The sequence below is a fragment of the Anomaloglossus baeobatrachus genome, chromosome 6, assembly GCF_048569485.1.
Source record: "Anomaloglossus baeobatrachus isolate aAnoBae1 chromosome 6, aAnoBae1.hap1, whole genome shotgun sequence".
NCBI lineage: Eukaryota > Metazoa > Chordata > Amphibia > Anura > Aromobatidae > Anomaloglossus > Anomaloglossus baeobatrachus.
Window position 1 is genome coordinate 570,816,448 of NC_134358.1, and position 22,759 is coordinate 570,839,206.

Genomic DNA, 22,759 nt, shown 5'->3' on the forward strand with positions numbered 1-22,759 from the left:
CGCTGTGCACCCACTGCCCTCTCCGCTGTGCACCCACTGCCCTCTCCGCTGTGCACTTACTGCCCTCTCCGCTGTGCTCCCACTGCCCCCTCTGCTGTGCCCCCACTGCCCTCTCCGCTGTGCACCCACTGACCCCTTTGCTGTGCACCCACTGCCCTATCCGCTGTGCACCCACTGCCCTCTCCGCTGTGCACCCACTGCCCCCTCTGCTGTGCACCCACTGCCCCCTCTGCTGAGCACCCATTGCCCTCTCCGCTGTGCACCCACTGCCCCCTTTGCTGTGCACCCACTGCCCTATCCGCTGTGCACCCACTGCCCTCTCCGCTGTGCACCCACTGCCCCCTCTGCTGTGCACCCATTGCCCTCTCCACTGTGCACCCACTGCCCTCTCCGCTGTGCACCCACTGCCCCCTCTGCTGTGCACCCATTGCCCTCTCCACTGTGCACCCACTGCCCTCTCCGCTGTGCACCCACTGCCCTCTCCGCTGTGCACCCACTGCCCTCTCCACTGTGCACCCATTGCCCTCTCCGCTGTGCACCCACTGCCCCCTCTGCTGTGCACCCACTGCCCTCTCCGCTGTGCACCCTCTGCCCTCTCCGCTGTGCACGCGCTGCCCCCTCCGCTGTGCACCCTCTGCCCTCTCTGCTGTGCACGCGCTGCCCCTTCCGCTGTGCACCCTCTGCCCTCTCTGCTGTGCACGCGCTGCCCCTTCCGCTGTGTACCCTCTGCCCCCTCCGCTGTGTACCCTCTGCCCCCTCCGCTGTGCACCCTCTGCCCCCTCCGCTGTACAGCCACTGCCCCCTCCGCTGTGTACCCTCTGCCCCCTCCGCTGCGTACCCTCTGCCCCCTCCGCTGTACAGCCTCTGCCCCCTCCGCTGTGTACCCTCTGCCCCCTCCGCTGCGTACCCTCTGCCCCCTCCGCTGTGCCCCCTCCTCTGTGCAGCCTCTGCCCCCTCCGCTGTGTACCCTCTGCCCCCTCCGCTGTGTACCCTATGCCCCCTCCGCTGTGTACCCTCTGCCCCCTCCGCTGTGTACCCTCTGCCCCCTCCGCTGTGCACCCTCTGCCTCGTCTGCTGTGCCCCCTCTGCTGTACAGCCACTGCCACCTCCGCTGTGTACCCTCTGCCCCCTCCGCTGTACAGCCACTGCCCCCTCCGCTGTACACCCTCTGCCCCCTCCGCTGTGTACCCTCTGCCCCCTCCGCTGTGTACCCTCTGCCCCCTCCGCTGTGTACCCTCTGCCCCCTCCGCTGTGCACCCTCTGCCCCCTCCGCTGTACAGCCACTGCCCCCTCCGCTGTGCACCCTCTGCCCCCTCCGCTGTGCACCCTCTGCCCCCTCCGCTGTACAGCCACTGCCCCCTCCGCTGTGTACCCTCTGCCCCCTCCGCTGTGTACCCTCTGCCCCCTCCGCTGTGTACCCTCTGCCCCCTCCGCTGTGCACCCTCTGCCCCCTCCGCTGTACAACCAATGCCCTCTCCGCTGTGCACCCTCTGCCCCCTCCGCTGTACAGCCACTGCCCCCTCCGCTGTGTACCCTCTGCCCCCTCCGCTGTGCACCCTCTGCCCCCTCCGCTGTACAGCCACTGCCCCCTCCGCTGTGTACCCTCTGCCCCCTCTGCTGTACAGCCACTGACCCCTCCGCTGTGCACCCTCTGCCCCCTCCGCTGTGCACCCTCTGCCCCCTCCGCTGTACAGCCACTGCTCCCTCCGCTGTGTACCCTCTGCCCCCTCCGCTGTGCCCCCTCTGCTGTACAGCCACTGCCCCCTCCGCTGTGTACCCTCTGCCCCCTCCGCTGTGCCCCCTCTGCTGTACAGCCACTGACCCCTTCGCTGTGCACCCTCTGCCCCCTCCGCTGTGCCCCCTCTGCTGTACAGCCACTGCCCCCTCCGCTGTGTACCCTCTGCCCCCTCCGCTGTGCACCCTCTGCCCCCTCCGCTGTACAGCCACTGCCCCCTCCGCTGTGCACCCTCTGCCCCCTCCGCTGTACAGCCACTGCCCCCTCCGCTGTGTACCCTCTGCCCCCTCCGCTGTGTACCCTCTGCCCCCTCAGCTGTACAGCCACTGCCCCCTCCGCTGTGTACCCTCTGCCCCCTCCGCTGTGCCCCCTCTGCTGTACAGCCACTGACCCCTCCGCTGTGCACCCTCTGCCCCCTCCGCTGTGCCCCCTCTGCTGTACAGCCACTGCCCCCTCCGCTGTGTACCCTCTGCCCCCTCCGCTGTGCACCCTCTGCCCCCTCCGCTGTACAGCCACTGCCCCCTCCGCTGTGCACCCTCTGCCCCCTCCGCTGTACAGCCACTGCACCCTCCGCTGTGTACCCTCTGCCCCCTCCGCTGTGTACCCTCTGCCCCCTCAGCTGTACAGCCACTGCCCCCTCCGCTGTGTACCCTCTGCCCCCTCCGCTGTGCACCCTCTGCCTCCTCCGCTGTGCCCCCTCTGCCCCCTCCGCTGTGCACCCTCTGCCACCTCCGCTGTGCACCCACTGCCCCCTCCGCTGTGCACCCTCTGCCTCCTCCGCTGTGCCCCCTCTGCCCTCTCCGCTGTGCACCCTTTCCGCTGTGCACCCTCTGCCCCCTCCGCTGTGCCCCCTCTGCTGTACAGCCACTGCCCCCTCCGCTGTGCACCCTCTGCCCCCTCCGCTGTGCACCCTCTGCCCCCTCCGCTGTACAGCCACTGCTCCCTCCGCTGTGTACCCTCTGCCCCCTCCGCTGTACAGCCACTGACCCCTCCGCTGTGCACCCTCTGCCCTCTCCGCTGTACAGCCACTGCCCCCTCCGCTGTGCACCCTCTGCCCTCTCCGCTGTACAGCCACTGCCCCCTCCGCTGTGTACCCTCTTCCCCCTCCGCTGTGCACCCTCTGCCCCCTCCGCTGTGTACCCTCTGCCCCCCTCCGCTGTACAGCCACTGCCCCCTCCGCTGTGTACCCTCTTCCCCCTCCGCTGTGTACCCTCTGCCCTCTCCGCTGTGTACCCTCTGCCCCCTCCGCTGTGTACCCTCTGCCCCCTCCGCTGTGTACCCTCTGCCCTCTCCGCTGTGTACCCTCTGCCCCCCTCCGCTGTACAGCCACTGCCCCCTCCGCTGTGCCCCCTCTGCCCCCTCCGCTGTACAGCCACTGCCCCCTCCGCTGTGTACCCTCTGCCCCCTCCGCTGTGTACCCTCTGCCCTCTCCGCTGTGTACCCTCTGCCCCCCTCCGCTGTACAGCCACTGCCCCCTCCGCTGTGCCCCCTCTGCCCCCTCCGCTGTGCACCCTCTGCCCCCTCCGCTGTGTACCCTCTGCCCCCTCCGCTGTGTACCCTATGCCCTCTCCGCTGTGTACCCTCTGCCCCCCTCCGCTGTACAGCCACTGCCCCCTCCGCTGTGCCCCCTCTGCCCCCTCCGCTGTGCACCCTCTGCCCCCTCCGCTGTGTACCCTCTGCCCCCTCCGCTGTGTACCCTCTGCCCCCTCCGCTGTGTACCCTCTGCCCTCTCCGCTGTGCACCCTCTGCCCCCTCTGCTGTGTACCCTCTGCCCTCTCCGCTGTGTACCCTCTGCCCCCTCCGCTGTACAACCAATGCCCCCTCCGCTGTGTACCCTCTGCCCTCTCCGCTGTGCACCCTCTGCCCCCTCCGCTGTGCACCCTCTGCCCCCTCCGCTGTGTACCCTCTGCCCCCTCCGCTGTGTACCCTCTGCCCCCTCCGCTGTACAACCAATGCCCCCTCCGCTGTGTACCCTCTGCCCTCTCCGCTGTGCACCCTCTGCCCCCTCCGCTGTGCACCCTCTGCCCCCTCCGCTGTGTACCCTCTGCCCCCTCCGCTGTGTACCCTCTGCCCCCTCCGCTGTGTACCCTCTGCCCCCTCCGCTGTACAACCAATGCCCCCTCCGCTGTGTACCCTCTGCCCCCTCCGCTGTGTACCCTCTGCCCCCTCCGCTGTGTACCCTCTGCCCCCTCCGCTGTGTACCCTCTGCTCCCTCCGCTGTGTACCCTCTGCCCTCTCCGCTGTGTACCCTCTGCCCTCTCCGCTGTGTACCCTCTGCCCCCTCCGTTGTGTACCCTCTGCCCCCTCCGCTGTGTACCCTCTGCCCTCTCCGCTGTGTACCCTCTGCCCTCTCCGCTGTGCACCCTCTCCGCTGTGTACCCTCTGCCCTCTCCGCTGTGTACCCTCTGCCCCCTCCGCTGTGTACCCTCTGCCCCCTCCGCTGTGCACCCTCTCCGCTGTGTACCCTCTGCCCTCTCCGCTGTGTACCCTCTGCCCCCTCCGCTGTGCACCCTCTGCCCTCTCCGCTGTGTACCCTCTGCCCCCCTCCGCTGTACAGCCACTGCCCCCTCCGCTGTGCCCCCTCTGCCCCCTCCGCTGTACAGCCACTGCCCCCTCCGCTGTGTACTCTCTGCCCCCTCCGCTGTGTACCCTCTGCCCTCTCCGCTGTGTACCCTCTGCCCCCCTCCGCTGTACAGCCACTGCCCCCTCCGCTGTGCCCCCTCTGCCCCCTCCGCTGTGCACCCTCTGCCCCCTCCGCTGTGTACCCTCTGCCCCCTCCGCTGTGTACCCTCTGCCCCCTCCGCTGTGTACCCTCTGCCCTCTCCGCTGTGCACCCTCTGCCCCCTCTGCTGTGTACCCTCTGCCCTCTCCGCTGTGTACCCTCTGCCCCCTCCGCTGTACAACCAATGCCCCCTCCGCTGTGTACCCTCTGCCCTCTCCGCTGTGCACCCTCTGCCCCCTCCGCTGTGCACCCTCTGCCCCCTCCGCTGTGTACCCTCTGCCCCCTCCGCTGTGTACCCTCTGCCCCCTCCGCTGTGTACCCTCTGCCCCCTCCGCTGTACAACCAATGCCCCCTCCGCTGTGTACCCTCTGCCCTCTCCGCTGTGCACCCTCTGCCCCCTCCGCTGTGCACCCTCTGCCCACTCCGCTGTGTACCCTCTGCCCCCTCCGCTGTGTACCCTCTGCCCCCTCCGCTGTGTACCCTCTGCCCCCTCCGCTGTACAACCAATGTCCCCTCCGCTGTGTACCCTCTGCCCTCTCCGCTGTGTACCCTCTGCCCCCTCCGCTGTGTACCCTCTGCCCCCTCCGCTGTGTACCCTCTGCTCCCTCCGCTGTGTACCCTCTGCCCTCTCCGCTGTGTACCCTCTGCCCTCTCCGCTGTGTACCCTCTGCCCCCTCCGTTGTGTACCCTCTGCCCCCTCCGCTGTGTACCCTCTGCCCTCTCCGCTGTGTACCCTCTGCCCTCTCCGCTGTGCACCCTCTCCACTGTGTACCCTCTGCCCTCTCCGCTGTGTACCCTCTGCCCCCTCCGCTGTGTACCCTCTGCCCCCTCCGCTGTGCACCCTCTCCGCTGTGTACCCTCTGCCCTCTCCGCTGTGTACCCTCTGCTCCCTCCGCTGTGCACCCTCTGCCCTCTCCGCTGTGTACCCTCTGCCCTCTCCGCTGTGTACCCTCTGCCCCCTCCGCTGTGTACCCTCTGCCCTCTCCGCTGTGTACCCTCTGCCCTCTCCGCTGTCTACCCTCTGCCCTCTCCGCTGTGCCCCCTCTGCCCCCTCCGCTGTGTACCCTCTGCCCTCTCCGCTGTGCCCCCTCTGCCCCCTCCGCTGTGTACCCTCTGCCCCCTCCGCTGTGTACCCTCTGCCCCCTCCGCTGTGTACCCTCTGCCCTCTCCGCTGTGTACCCTCTGCCCCCTCCGCTGTGTACCCTCTGCTCTCTCCGCTGTGTACCCTCTGCCCCCTCCGCTGTGTACCCTCTGCCCTCTCCGCTGTGTACCCTCTGCCCCCTCCGCTGTGTACCCTCTGCTCTCTCCGCTGTGTACCCTCTGCCCCCTCCGCTGTGTACCCTCTGCCCTCTCCGCTGTGTACCCTCTGCCCTCTCCGCTGTGTACCCTCTGCCCTCTCCGCTGTGCCCCCTCTGCTGTGTACCCTCTGCCCTCTCCGCTGTGCCCCCTCTGCCGTGTACCCTCTGCCCCCTCCGCTGTGTATCCTCTGCCCCCTCCGCTGTGCCCCCTCTGCTCTCTCCGCTGTGTACCCTCCGCTGTGCCCCCTCTGCTCTCTCCGCTGTGCCCTCTGCTGTGTACCCTCTGCCCCCTCCGCTGTGTACCCTCCGCTGTGCCCCCTCTGCTCTCTCCGCTGTGTACCCTCTGCCCCCTCCGCTGTGTACCCTCTGCCCTCTCCGCTGTGCCCCCTCTGCTCTCTCCGCTGTGCCCCCTCTGCCCCCTCCGCTGTGTACCCTCCGCTGTGCCCCCTCTGCTCTCTCCGCTGTGCCCTCTCCGCTCTCTCCGCTGTGCCCCCTCTGCTCTCTCCGCTGTGCCCCCTCTGCTCTCTCCGCTGTGTACCCTCTGCCCCCTCCGCTGTGTACCCTCTGCCCTCTCCGCTGTGCCCCCTCTGCTCTCTCCGCTGTGCCCCCTCTGCCCCCTCCGCTGTGTACCCTCCGCTGTGCCCCCTCTGCTCTCTCCGCTGTGCCCCCTCTGCCCCCTCCGCTGTGTACCCTCCGCTGTGCCCCCTCTGCTCTCTCCGCTGTGCCCCCTCTGCCCCCTCCGCTGTGTACCCTCCGCTGTGCCCCCTCTGCTCTCTCCGCTGTGCCCCCTCTGCCCTCTCCGCTGTGCACCCTCTGCCCCCTCCGCTGTGTATATTATACCTCCTGCAGGGTGGTCGCCCAGTCTCATTAATCTGCCCCCGCTCCTATTATTGATGAGGTGGATTTGACGTTAAAAAGTCACAAAGCTGTCTGCAGACAATCCCCCCATAGAGAGCAGCCCCCATCTCCTGTCACCGTCACCCAGCTTTCCCAGAAACAGTAACACATCAGTATGTCCACAGCCAGTCTCCTCACACGGAGCAGGGACGCCTCCATTACAGCTGACTGCGGTGTGAACGAGAAGCCCCCGCTGAGAGGATTCCTGGCCCCGGGGGTCGCGGTCACTGGGGGCCACCTCTGCCCCTGCTCCGGGGGTGATAAGCGCCTTATGCGGCAGGAATGTGCGCGGTGCATCCTGGGAAGAGGCACTTCCTTGTTCATGGACTGAGAAGTGAAGTGTCAACTTGTAGCAACTGAGCAGAAGACACGGGACGCAGGAGAGGTGAGACCTCTGTATATAGTGTATACAGTGTATAGAAGACCTGTGTATATAGTGTATAGAAGACACGAGACGCAGGAGAGGTGAGACCTCTGTATATAGTGTATACAGTGTATAGAAGACCTGTGTATACAGTATATAGAAGACACGGGACGCAGGAGAGGTGAGACCTCTGTATATAGTGTATACAGTGTATAGAAGACCTGTGTATACAGTATATAGAAGACACGGGACGCAGGAGAGGTGAGACCTCTGTATATAGTGTATACAGTGCATAGAAGACCTGTGTATACAGTATATAGAAGACACGGGACGCAGGAGAGGTGAGACCTCTGTATATAGTGTATACAGTGTATAGAAGACCTGTGTATACAGTATATAGAAGACACGGGACGCAGGAGAGGTGAGACCTCTGTATATAGTGTATACAGTGCATAGAAGACCTGTGTATACAGTATATAGAAGACACGAGACGCAGGAGAGGTGAGACCTCTGTATATAGTGTATACAGTGTATAGAAGAGCTGTGTATATAGTGTATAGAAGACACGAGACGCAGGAGAGGTGAGACCTCTGTATATAGTGTATACAGTGTATAGAAGACCTGTGTATACAGTATATAGAAGACACGGGACGCAGGAGAGGTGAGACCTCTGTATATAGTGTATACAGTGTATAGAAGACCTGTGTATACAGTATATAGAAGACACGGGACGCAGGAGAGGTGAGACCTCTGTATATAGTGTATACAGTGCATAGAAGACCTGTGTATACAGTATATAGAAGACACGGGACGCAGGAGAGGTGAGACCTCTGTATATAGTGTATACAGTGTATAGAAGACCTGTGTATACAGTATATAGAAGACACGGGACGCAGGAGAGGTGAGACCTCTGTATATAGTGTATACAGTATATAGAAGACCTGTGTATACAGTATATAGAAGACACGAGACGCAGGAGAGGTGAGACCTCTGTATATAGTGTATACAGTGTATAGAAGACCTGTGTATACAGTATATAGAAGACACGAGACGCAGGAGAGGTGAGACCTCTGTATATAGTGTATACAGTGTATAGAAGACCTGTGTATACAGTATATAGAAGACACGGGACGCAGGAGAGGTGAGACCTCTGTATATAGTGTATACAGTATATAGAAGACCTGTGTATACAGTATATAGAAGACACGAGACGCAGGAGAGGTGAGACCTCTGTATATAGTGTATACAGTGTATAGAAGACCTGTGTATACAGTATATAGAAGACACGGGACGCAGGAGAGGTGAGACCTCTGTATATAGTGTATACAGTGTATAGAAGACCTGTGTATACAGTATATAGAAGACACGGGACGCAGGAGAGGTGAGACCTCTGTATATAGTGTATACAGTATATAGAAGACCTGTGTATACAGTATATAGAAGACACGAGACGCAGGAGAGGTGAGACCTCTGTATATAGTGTATACAGTGTATAGAAGACCTGTGTATACAGTATATAGAAGACACGGGACGCAGGAGAGGTGAGACCTCTGTATATAGTGTATACAGTGCATAGAAGACCTGTGTATACAGTATATAGAAGACACGGGACGCAGGAGAGGTGAGACCTCTGTATATAGTGTATACAGTGTATAGAAGACCTGTGTATACAGTATATAGAAGACACGGGACGCAGGAGAGGTGAGACCTCTGTATATAGTGTATACAGTGTATAGAAGACCTGTGTATACAGTATATAGAAGACACGAGACGCAGGAGAGGTGAGACCTCTGTATATAGTGTATACAGTGTATAGAAGAGCTGTATATACAGTATATAGAAGACACGAGACGCAGGAGAGGTGAGACCTCTGTATATAGTGTATACAGTGTATAGAAGACCTGTGTATACAGTATATAGAAGACACGAGACGCAGGAGAGGTGAGACCTCTGTATATAGTGTATACAGTGTATAGAAGACCTGTGTATACAGTATATAGAAGACACGAGACGCAGGAGAGGTGAGACCTCTGTATATAGTGTATACAGTGTATAGAAGACCTGTGTATACAGTATATAGAAGACACGGGACGCAGGAGAGGTGAGACCTCTGTATATAGTGTATACAGTGTATAGAAGACCTGTGTATACAGTATATAGAAGACACGAGACGCAGGAGAGGTGAGACCTCTGTATATAGTGTATACAGTGTATAGAAGAGCTGTATATACAGTATATAGAAGACACGAGACGCAGGAGAGGTGAGACCTCTGTATATAGTGTATACAGTGCATAGAAGACCTGTGTATACAGTATATAGAAGACACGAGACGCAGGAGAGGTGAGACCTCTGTATATAGTGTATACAGTGTATAGAAGACCTGTGTATACAGTATATAGAAGACACGAGACGCAGGAGAGGTGAGACCTCTGTATATAGTGTATACAGTGTATAGAAGACCTGTGTATACAGTATATAGAAGACACGGGACGCAGGAGAGGTGAGACCTCTGTATATAGTGTATACAGTATATAGAAGACCTGTGTATACAGTATATAGAAGACACGAGACGCAGGAGAGGTGAGACCTCTGTATATAGTGTATACAGTGTATAGAAGACCTGTGTATACAGTATATAGAAGACACGAGTCGCAGGAGAGGTGAGACCTCTGTATATAGTGTATACAGTGCATAGAAGACCTGTGTATACAGTATATAGAAGACACGAGACGCAGGAGAGGTGAGACCTCTGTATATAGTGTATACAGTGCATAGAAGACCTGTGTATACAGTATATAGAAGACACGAGACGCAGGAGAGGTGAGACCTCTGTATATAGTGTATACAGTATATAGAAGACCTGTGTATACAGTATATAGAAGACACGAGACGCAGGAGAGGTGAGACCTCTGTATATAGTGTATACAGTGTATAGAAGACCTGTGTATACAGTATATAGAAGACACGAGACGCAGGAGAGGTGAGACCTCTGTATATAGTGTATACAGTGTATAGAAGACCTGTGTATACAGTATATAGAAGACACGAGACGCAGGAGAGGTGAGACCTCTGTATATAGTGTATACAGTGTATAGAAGACCTGTGTATACAGTATATAGAAGACACGGGACGCAGGAGAGGTGAGACCTCTGTATATAGTGTATACAGTGTATAGAAGACCTGTGTATACAGTATATAGAAGACACGAGACGCAGGAGAGGTGAGACCTCTGTATATAGTGTATACAGTGTATAGAAGAGCTGTATATACAGTATATAGAAGACACGAGACGCAGGAGAGGTGAGACCTCTGTATATAGTGTATACAGTGCATAGAAGACCTGTGTATACAGTATATAGAAGACACGAGACGCAGGAGAGGTGAGACCTCTGTATATAGTGTATACAGTGTATAGAAGACCTGTGTATACAGTATATAGAAGACACGAGACGCAGGAGAGGTGAGACCTCTGTATATAGTGTATACAGTGTATAGAAGACCTGTGTATACAGTATATAGAAGACACGGGACGCAGGAGAGGTGAGACCTCTGTATATAGTGTATACAGTATATAGAAGACCTGTGTATACAGTATATAGAAGACACGAGACGCAGGAGAGGTGAGACCTCTGTATATAGTGTATACAGTGTATAGAAGACCTGTGTATACAGTATATAGAAGACACGAGTCGCAGGAGAGGTGAGACCTCTGTATATAGTGTATACAGTGCATAGAAGACCTGTGTATACAGTATATAGAAGACACGAGACGCAGGAGAGGTGAGACCTCTGTATATAGTGTATACAGTGTATAGAAGACCTGTGTATACAGTATATAGAAGACACGAGACGCAGGAGAGGTGAGACCTCTGTATATAGTGTATACAGTGTATAGAAGACCTGTGTATACAGTATATAGAAGACACGGGACGCAGGAGAGGTGAGACCTCTGTATATAGTGTATACAGTATATAGAAGACCTGTGTATACAGTATATAGAAGACACGAGACGCAGGAGAGGTGAGACCTCTGTATATAGTGTATACAGTGTATAGAAGACCTGTGTATACAGTATATAGAAGACACGGGACGCAGGAGAGGTGAGACCTCTGTATATAGTGTATACAGTGTATAGAAGACCTGTGTATACAGTATATAGAAGACACGGGACGCAGGAGAGGTGAGACCTCTGTATATAGTGTATACAGTGTATAGAAGACCTGTGTATACAGTATATAGAAGACACGAGACGCAGGAGAGGTGAGACCTCTGTATATAGTGTATACAGTATATAGAAGACCTGTGTATACAGTATATAGAAGACACGAGACGCAGGAGAGGTGAGACCTCTGTATATAGTGTATACAGTGTATAGAAGACCTGTGTATACAGTATATAGAAGACACGGGACGCAGGAGAGGTGAGACCTCTGTATATAGTGTATACAGTGTATAGAAGACCTGTGTATACAGTATATAGAAGACACGAGACGCAGGAGAGGTGAGACCTCTGTATATAGTGTATACAGTGTATAGAAGACCTGTGTATACAGTATATAGAAGACACGGGACGCAGGAGAGGTGAGACCTCTGTATATAGTGTATACAGTGCATAGAAGACCTGTGTATACAGTATATAGAAGACACGAGACGCAGGAGAGGTGAGACCTCTGTATATAGTGTATACAGTGCATAGAAGACCTGTGTATACAGTATATAGAAGACACGGGACGCAGGAGAGGTGAGACCTCTGTATATAGTGTATACAGTGTATAGAAGACCTGTGTATACAGTATATAGAAGACACGGGACGCAGGAGAGGTGAGACCTCTGTATATAGTGTATACAGTGTATAGAAGACCTGTGTATACAGTATATAGAAGACACGGGACGCAGGAGAGGTGAGACCTCTGTATATAGTGTATACAGTGTATAGAAGACCTGTGTATACAGTATATAGAAGACACGATACGCAGGAGAGGTGAGACCTCTGTATATAGTGTATACAGTGTATAGAAGACCTGTGTATACAGTATATAGAAGACACGGGACGCAGGAGAGGTGAGACCTCTGTATATAGTGTATACAGTGTATAGAAGACACGGGACGCAGGAGAGGTGAGACCTCTGTATATAGTGTATACAGTGTATAGAAGACCTGTGTATACAGTATATAGAAGACACGGGACGCAGGAGAGGTGAGACCTCTGCATATAGTGTATACAGTGTATAGAAGACCTGTGTATACAGTATATAGAAGACACGGGACGCAGGAGAGGTGAGACCTCTGTATATAGTGTATACAGTGTATAGAAGACACGGGACGCAGGAGAGGTGAGACCTCTGTATATAGTGTATACAGTGTATAGAAGACCTGTGTATACAGTATATAGAAGACACGAGACGCAGGAGAGGTGAGACCTCTGCATATAGTGTATACAGTGTATAGAAGACCTGTGTATACAGTATATAGAAGACACGGGACGCAGGAGAGGTGAGACCTCTGCATATAGTGTATACAGTGTATAGAAGACCTGTGTATACAGTATATAGAAGACACGAGACGCAGGAGAGGTGAGACCTCTGTATATAGTGTATACAGTGTATAGAAGACCTGTGTATACAGTATATAGAAGACACGAGACGCAGGAGAGGTGAGACCTCTGTATATAGTGTATACAGTGCATAGAAGACCTGTGTATACAGTATATAGAAGACACGAGACGCAGGAGAGGTGAGACCTCTGTATATAGTGTATACAGTGTATAGAAGACCTGTGTATACAGTATATAGAAGACACGGGACGCAGGAGAGGTGAGACCTCTGCATATAGTGTATACAGTGCATAGAAGACCTGTGTATACAGTATATAGAAGACACGAGACGCAGGAGAGGTGAGACCTCTGTATATAGTGTATACAGTGCATAGAAGACCTGTGTATACAGTATATAGAAGACACGAGACGCAGGAGAGGTGAGACCTCTGTATATAGTGTATACAGTGCATAGAAGACCTGTGTATACAGTATATAGAAGACACGAGACGCAGGAGAGGTGAGACCTCTGTATATAGTGTATACAGTGTATAGAAGACCTGTGTATACAGTATATAGAAGACACGGGACGCAGGAGAGGTGAGACCTCTGCATATAGTGTATACAGTGTATAGAAGACCTGTGTATACAGTATATAGAAGACACGAGACGCAGGAGAGGTGAGACCTCTGTATATAGTGTATACAGTGTATAGAAGACACGGGACGCAGGAGAGGTGAGACCTCTGTATATAGTGTATACAGTGTATAGAAGACCTGTGTATACAGTATATAGAAGACACGGGACGCAGGAGAGGTGAGACCTCTGTATATAGTGTATACAGTGTATAGAAGACACGGGACGCAGGAGAGGTGAGACCTCTGTATATAGTGTATACAGTGTATAGAAGACCTGTGTATACAGTATATAGAAGACACGGGACGCAGGAGAGGTGAGACCTCTGCATATAGTGTATACAGTGTATAGAAGACCTGTGTATACAGTATATAGAAGACACGGGACGCAGGAGAGGTGAGACCTCTGTATATAGTGTATACAGTGTATAGAAGACACGGGACGCAGGAGAGGTGAGACCTCTGTATATAGTGTATACAGTGTATAGAAGACCTGTGTATACAGTATATAGAAGACACGAGACGCAGGAGAGGTGAGACCTCTGCATATAGTGTATACAGTGTATAGAAGACCTGTGTATACAGTATATAGAAGACACGGGACGCAGGAGAGGTGAGACCTCTGCATATAGTGTATACAGTGTATAGAAGACCTGTGTATACAGTATATAGAAGACACGAGACGCAGGAGAGGTGAGACCTCTGTATATAGTGTATACAGTGTATAGAAGACCTGTGTATACAGTATATAGAAGACACGAGACGCAGGAGAGGTGAGACCTCTGTATATAGTGTATACAGTGCATAGAAGACCTGTGTATACAGTATATAGAAGACACGAGACGCAGGAGAGGTGAGACCTCTGTATATAGTGTATACAGTGTATAGAAGACCTGTGTATACAGTATATAGAAGACACGGGACGCAGGAGAGGTGAGACCTCTGCATATAGTGTATACAGTGCATAGAAGACCTGTGTATACAGTATATAGAAGACACGAGACGCAGGAGAGGTGAGACCTCTGTATATAGTGTATACAGTGCATAGAAGACCTGTGTATACAGTATATAGAAGACACGAGACGCAGGAGAGGTGAGACCTCTGTATATAGTGTATACAGTGCATAGAAGACCTGTGTATACAGTATATAGAAGACACGAGACGCAGGAGAGGTGAGACCTCTGTATATAGTGTATACAGTGTATAGAAGACCTGTGTATACAGTATATAGAAGACACGGGACGCAGGAGAGGTGAGACCTCTGCATATAGTGTATACAGTGTATAGAAGACCTGTGTATACAGTATATAGAAGACACGAGACGCAGGAGAGGTGAGACCTCTGTATATAGTGTATACAGTGCATAGAAGACCTGTGTATACAGTATATAGAAGACACGAGACGCAGGAGAGGTGAGACCTCTGTATATAGTGTATACAGTGTATAGAAGACCTGTGTATACAGTATATAGAAGACACGAGACGCAGGAGAGGTGAGACCTCTGTATATAGTGTATACAGTGTATAGAAGACCTGTGTATACAGTATATAGAAGACACGGGACGCAGGAGAGGTGAGACCTCTGCATATAGTGTATACAGTGTATAGAAGACCTGTGTATACAGTATATAGAAGACACGGGACGCAGGAGAGGTGAGACCTCTGTATATAGTGTATACAGTGTATAGAAGACCTGTGTATACAGTATATAGAAGACACGGGACGCAGGAGAGGTGAGACCTCTGTATATAGTGTATACAGTGTATAGAAGACCTGTGTATACAGTATATAGAAGACACGGGACGAAGGAGAGGTGAGACCTCTGTATATAGTGTATACAGTGTATAGAAGACCTGTGTATACAGTATATAGAAGACACGGGACGCAGGAGAGGTGAGACCTCTGTATATAGTGTATACAGTGTATAGAAGACCTGTGTATACAGTATATAGAAGACACGGGACGCAGGAGAGGTGAGACCTCTGTATATAGTGTATACAGTGTATAGAAGACCTGTGTATACAGTATATAGAAGACACGGGACGCAGGAGAGGTGAGACCTCTGTATATAGTGTATACAGTGTATAGAAGACCTGTGTATACAGTATATAGAAGACACGGGACGCAGGAGAGGTGAGACCTCTGTATATAGTGTATACAGTGTATAGAAGACACGGGACGCAGGAGAGGTGAGACCTCTGTATATAGTGTATACAGTGTATAGAAGACCTGTGTATACAGTATATAGAAGACACGAGACGCAGGAGAGGTGAGACCTCTGTATATAGTGTATACAGTGTATAGAAGACCTGTGTATACAGTATATAGAAGACACGGGACGCAGGAGAGGTGAGACCTCTGTATATAGTGTATACAGTGTATAGAAGACCTGTGTATACAGTATATAGAAGACACGGGACGCAGGAGAGGTGAGACCTCTGTATATAGTGTATACAGTGTAAAGAAGACCTGTGTATACAGTATATAGAAGACACGGGACGCAGGAGAGGTGAGACCTCTGTATATAGTGTATACAGTATATAGAAGACCTGTGTATACAGTATATAGAAGACACGAGACGCAGGAGAGGTGAGACCTCTGTATATAGTGTATACAGTATATAGAAGACCTGTGTATACAGTATATAGAAGACACGAGACGCAGGAGAGGTGAGACCTCTGTATATAGTGTATACAGTGTATAGAAGACCTGTGTATACAGTATATAGAAGACACGAGACGCAGGAGAGGTGAGACCTCTGTATATAGTGTATACAGTGTATAGAAGACCTGTGTATACAGTATATAGAAGACACGAGACGCAGGAGAGGTGAGACCTCTGTATATAGTGTATACAGTATATAGAAGACCTGTGTATACAGTATATAGAAGACACGAGACGCAGGAGAGGTGAGACCTCTGTATATAGTGTATACAGTGTATAGAAGACCTGTGTATACAGTATATAGAAGACACGAGACGCAGGAGAGGTGAGACCTCTGTATATAGTGTATACAGTATATAGAAGACCTGTGTATACAGTATATAGAAGACACGAGACGCAGGAGAGGTGAGACCTCTGTATATAGTGTATACAGTATATAGAAGACCTGTGTATACAGTATATAGAAGACACGAGACGCAGGAGAGGTGAGACCTCTGTATATAGTGTATACAGTGTATAGAAGACCTGTGTATACAGTATATAGAAGACACGAGACGCAGGAGAGGTGAGACCTCTGTATATAGTGTATACAGTGTATAGAAGACCTGTGTATACAGTATATAGAAGACACGAGACGCAGGAGAGGTGAGACCTCTGTATATAGTGTATACAGTGTATAGAAGACCTGTGTATACAGCATATAGAAGACACGAGACGCAGGAGAGGTGAGACCTCTGTATATAGTGTATACAGTGTGTAGAAGACCTGTGTATACAGTATATAGAAGACACGAGACGCAGGAGAGGTGAGACCTCTGTATATAGTGTATACAGTGTATAGAAGACACGGGACGCAGGAGAGGTGAGACCTCTGTATATAGTGTATACAGTGTATAGAAGAGCTGTGTATACAGTATATAGAAGACACGAGACGCAGGAGAGGTGAGACCTCTGTATATAGTGTATACAGTGTATAGAAGAGCTGTGTATACAGTATATAGAAGACACGAGACGCAGGAGAGGTGAGACCTCTGTATATAGTGTATACAGTGTATAGAAGACACGGGACGCAGGAGAGGTGAGACCTCTGTATATAGTGTATACAGTGTATAGAAGAGCTGTGTATACAGTATATAGAAGACACGAGACGCAGGAGAGGTGAGACCTCTGTATATAGTGTATACAGTGTATAGAAGAGCTGTGTATACAGTATATAGAAGACACGAGACGCAGGAGAGGTGAGACCTCTGTATATAGTGTATACAGTGTATAGAAGACCTGTGTATACAGTATATAGAAGACACGAGACGCAGGAGAGTGAGACCTCTGTATATAGTGTATACAGTGTATAGAAGAGCTGTGTATACAGTTATAGAAGACCTGTGTATACAGTATATAGAAGACACGAGACGCAGGAGAGGTGAGACCTCTGTATATAGTGTATACAGTATATAGAAGACCTGTGTATACAGTATATAGAAGACACGAGACGCAGGAGAGGTGAGACCTCTGTATATAGTGTATACAGTGTATAGAAGAGCTGTGTATACAGTATATAGAAGACACGAGACGCAGGAGAGGTGAGACCTCTGTATATAGTGTATACAGTGTATAGAAGAGCTGTGTATACAGTATATAGAAGACACGAGACGCAGGAGAGGTGAGACCTCTGTATATAGTGTATACAGTGTATAGAAGAGCTGTGTATACAGTATATAGAAGACCTGTGTATACAGAATAGAAGACACGAGACGAGGAGGTGAGACCTCTGTATATAGTGTATACAGTGTATAGAAGAGCTGTGTATACAGTATATAGAAGACACGAGACGCAGGAGAGGTGAGACCTCTGTATATAGTGTATACAGTGTATAGAAGACCTGTGTATACAGTATATAGAAGACACGAGACGCAGGAGAGGTGAGACCTCTGTATATAGTGTATACAGTGTATAGAAGACCTGTGTATACAGTATATAGAAGACACGAGACGCAGGAGAGGTGAGACCTCTGTATATAGTGTATACAGTGTATAGAAGACCTGTGTATACAGTATATAGAAGACACGAGACGCAGGAGAGGTGAGACCTCTGTATATAGTGTATACAGTTTATAGAAGACCTGTGTATACAGTATATAGAAGACACGAGACGCAGGAGAGGTGAGACCTCTGTATATAGTGTATACAGTGTATAGAAGACCTGTGTATACAGTGTATAGAAGACCTGTGTATACAGTATATAGAAGACACGAGACGCAGGAGAGGTAAGACCTCTGTATATAGTGTATACAGTGTATAGAAGACCTGTGTATACAGTATATAGAAGACACGAGATGCAGGAGAGGTGAGACCTCTGTATATAGTGTATACAGTATATAGAAGACCTGTGTATACAGTATATAGAAGACACGAGACGCAGGAGAGGTGAGACCTCTGTATATAGTGTATATAGAAGACCTGTGTATACAGTATATAGAAGACACGAGACGCAGGAGAGGTGAGACCTCTGTATATAGTGTATACAGTGTATAGAAGACCTGTGTATACAGTATATAGAAGACACGAGACGCAGGAGAGGTGAGACCTCTGTATATAGTGTATACAGTGTATAGAAGACCTGTGTATACAGTATATAGAAGACACGAGACGCAGGAGAGGTGAGACCTCTGTATATAGTGTATACAGTGTATAGAAGACCTGTGTATACAGTGTATAGAAGACACGGGACGCAGGAGAGGTGAGACCTCTGTATATAGTGTATACAGTGTATAGAAGACCTGTGTATACAGTATATAGAAGACACGAGACGCAGGAGAGGTGAGACCTCTGTATATAGTGTATACAGAAGACCTGTGTATACAGTATATAGAAGACACGAGACGCAGGAGAGGTGAGACCTCTGTATATAGTGTATACAGTGTATAGAAGACCTGTGTATACAGTATATAGAAGACACGAGACGCAGGAGAGGTGAGACCTCTGTATATAGTGTATACAGTGTATAGAAGACCTGTGTATACAGTATAGAAGACCTGTGTATACAGTATATAGAAGACACGAGACGCAGGAGAGGTAAGACCTCTGTATATAGTGTATACAGTATATAGAAGACCTGTGTATACAGTATATAGAAGACACGAGACGCAGGAGAGGTGAGACCTCTGTATATAGTGTATACAGTGTATAGAAGACCTGTGTATACAGTATATAGAAGACACGGGACGCAGGAGAGGTGAGACCTCTGTATATAGTGTATACAGTGTATAGAAGACCTGTGTATACAGTATATAGAAGACACGGGACGCAGGAGAGGTGAGACCTCTGTATATAGTTTATACAGTGTATAGAAGACCTGTGTATACAGTATATAGAAGACACGAGACGTAGGAGAGGTGAGACCTCTGTATATAGTGTATACAGTGTATAGAAGACCTGTGTATACAGTATATAGAAGACACAGGACGCAGGAGAGGTGAGACCTCTGTATATAGTGTATACAGTGTATAGAAGACCTGTGTATACAGTATATAGAAGACACGGGATGCAGGAGAGGTGAGACCTCTGTATATAGTGTATACAGTGTATAGAAGAGCTGTGTATACAGTATATAGAAGACACGAGACGCAGGAGAGGTGAGACCTCTGTATATAGTGTATACAGTGTATAGAAGACCTGTGTATACAGTATATAGAAGACACGAGACGCAGGAGAGGTGAGACCTCTGTATATAGTGTATACAGTATATAGAAGACCTGTGTATACAGTATATAGAAGACACGAGACGCAGGAGAGGTGAGACCTCTGTATATAGTGTATACAGTGTATAGAAGACCTGTGTATACAGTGTATAGAAGACCTGTGTATACAGTATATAGAAGACACGAGACGCAGGAGAGGTAAGACCTCTGTATATAGTGTATACAGTGTATAGAAGACCTGTGTATACAGTATATAGAAGACACGAGACGCAGGAGAGGTGAGACCTCTGTATATAGTGTATACAGTGTATAGAAGACCTGTGTATACAGTATATAGAAGACACGAGACGCAGGAGAGGTGAGACCTCTGTATATAGTGTATACAGTATATAGAAGACCTGTGTATACAGTATATAGAAGACACGAGACGCAGGAGAGGTGAGACCTCTGTATATAGTGTATATAGAAGACCTGTGTATACAGTATATAGAAGACACGGGACGCAGGAGAGGTGAGACCTCTGTATATAGTGTATATAGAAGACCTGTGTATACAGTATATAGAAGACACGAGACGCAGGAGAGGTGAGACCTCTGTATATAGTGTATACAGTGTATAGAAGACCTGTGTATACAGTATATAGAAGACACGGGACGCAGGAGAGGTGAGACCTCTGTATTTAGTGTATACAGTGTATAGAAGACCTGTGTATACAGTATATAGAAGACACGAGACGCAGGAGAGGTGAGACCTCTGTATATAGTGTATACAGTGTATAGAAGACCTGTGTATACAGTATATAGAAGACACGAGACGCAGGAGAGGTGAGACCTCTGTATATAGTGTATACAGTGTATAGAAGACCTGTGTATATAGTGTATAGAAGACACAAGACGCAGGAGAGGTGAGACCTCTGTATATAGTGTATACAGTGTATAGAAGACCTGTGTATACAGTATATAGAAGACACGAGACGCAGGAGAGGTGAGACCTCTGTATATAGTGTATACAGTGTATAGAAGACCTGTGTATACAGTATATAGAAGACACGAGATGCAGGAGAGGTGAGACCTCTGTATATAGTGTATACAGTGTATAGAAGACCTGTGTATACAGTATATAGAAGACACGAGACGCAGGAGAGGTGAGACCTCTGTATATAGTGTATACAGTGTATAGAAGACCTGTGTATACAGTATATAGAAGACCTGTGTATACAGTATATAGAAGACACGAGACGCAGGAGAGGTGAGACCTCTGTATATAGTGTATACAGTATATAGAAGACCTGTGTATACAGTATATAGAAGACACGAGACGCAGGAGAGGTGAGACCTCTGTATATAGTGTATACAGTGTATAGAAGACCTGTGTATACAGTATATAGAAGACACGGGACGCAGGAGAGGTGAGACCTCTGTATATAGTGTATACAGTGTATAGAAGACCTGTGTATACAGTATCTAGAAGACACGGGACGCAGGAGAGGTGAGACCTCTGTATATAGTGTATACAGTGTATAGAAGACCTGTGTATACAGTATATAGAAGACACAGGACGCAGGAGAGGTGAGACCTCTGTATATAGTGTATACAGTGTATAGAAGACCTGTGTATACAGTATATAGAAGACACGGGACGCAGGAGAGGTGAGACCTCTGTATATAGTGTATACAGTGTATAGAAGACCTGTGTATACAGTATATAGAAGACACGAGACGCAGGAGAGGTGAGACCTCTGTATATAGTGTATACAGTGTATAGAAGACCTGTGTATACAGTATATAGAAGACACGAGACGCAGGAGAGGTGAGACCTCTGTATATAGTGTATACAGTGTATAGAAGACCTGTGTATACAGTATAGAAGACCTGTGTATACAGTATATAGAAGACACGAGACGCAGGAGAGGTAAGACCTCTGTATATAGTGTATACAGTATATAGAAGACCTGTGTATACAGTATATAGAAGACACGAGACGCAGGAGAGGTGAGACCTCTGTATATAGTGTATACAGTGTATAGAAGACCTGTGTATACAGTATATAGAAGACACGGGACGCAGGAGAGGTGAGACCTCTGTATATAGTGTATACAGTGTATAGAAGACCTGTGTATACAGTATATAGAAGACACGGGACGCAAGGAGAGGTGAGACCTCTGTATATAGTTTATACAGTGTATAGAAGACCTGTGTATACAGTATATAGAAGACACGAGACGTAGGAGAGGTGAGACCTCTGTATATAGTGTATACAGTGTATAGAAGACCTGTGTATACAGTATATAGAAGACACAGGACGCAGGAGAGGTGAGACCTCTGTATATAGTGTATACAGTGTATAGAAGACCTGTGTATACAGTATATAGAAGACACGGGATGCAGGAGAGGTGAGACCTCTGTATATAGTGTATACAGTGTATAGAAGAGCTGTGTATACAGTATATAGAAGACACGAGACGCAGGAGAGGTGAGACCTCTGTATATAGTGTATACAGTGTATAGAAGACCTGTGTATACAGTATATAGAAGACACGAGACGCAGGAGAGGTGAGACCTCTGTATATAGTGTATACAGTATATAGAAGACCTGTGTATACAGTATATAGAAGACACGAGACGCAGGAGAGGTGAGACCTCTGTATATAGTGTATACAGTGTATAGAAGACCTGTGTATACAGTGTATAGAAGACCTGTGTATACAGTATATAGAAGACACGAGACGCGGGAGAGGTAAGACCTCTGTATATAGTGTATACAGTGTATAGAAGACCTGTGTATACAGTATATAGAAGACACGAGACGCAGGAGAGGTGAGACCTCTGTATATAGTGTATACAGTGTATAGAAGACCTGTGTATACAGTATATAGAAGACACGAGACGCAGGAGAGGTGAGACCTCTGTATATAGTGTATACAGTATATAGAAGACCTGTGTATACAGTATATAGAAGACACGAGACGCAGGAGAGGTGAGACCTCTGTATATAGTGTATATAGAAGACCTGTGTATACAGTATATAGAAGACACGGGACGCAGGAGAGGTGAGACCTCTGTATATAGTGTATATAGAAGACCTGTGTATACAGTATATAGAAGACACGAGACGCAGGAGAGGTGAGACCTCTGTATATAGTGTATACAGTGTATAGAAGACCTGTGTATACAGTATATAGAAGACACGGACGCAGGAGAGGTGAGACCTCTGTAT

At 49.9% G+C, this 22,759-nt stretch overlaps 1 protein-coding gene across 3 annotated transcripts in view; it reads left to right on the forward strand.

Moving 5' to 3' along the window:
• Positions 1-6,846: 6,846 nt before the first annotated feature.
• Positions 6,847-22,759, forward strand: part of ALS2CL (ALS2 C-terminal like) — a 197,958-nt gene continuing 182,045 nt past the window's right edge. For 2 of the 3 annotated variants that reach the window (XM_075315853.1, XM_075315854.1), the window contains exon 1: positions 6,848-7,037. The gene's annotated coding sequence lies outside the window, so the exon portion shown is untranslated. Of the gene's footprint in view, positions 7,038-22,759 lie in introns of all 3 variants that reach the window. The other variant, XM_075315852.1, reaches the window with a different exon arrangement.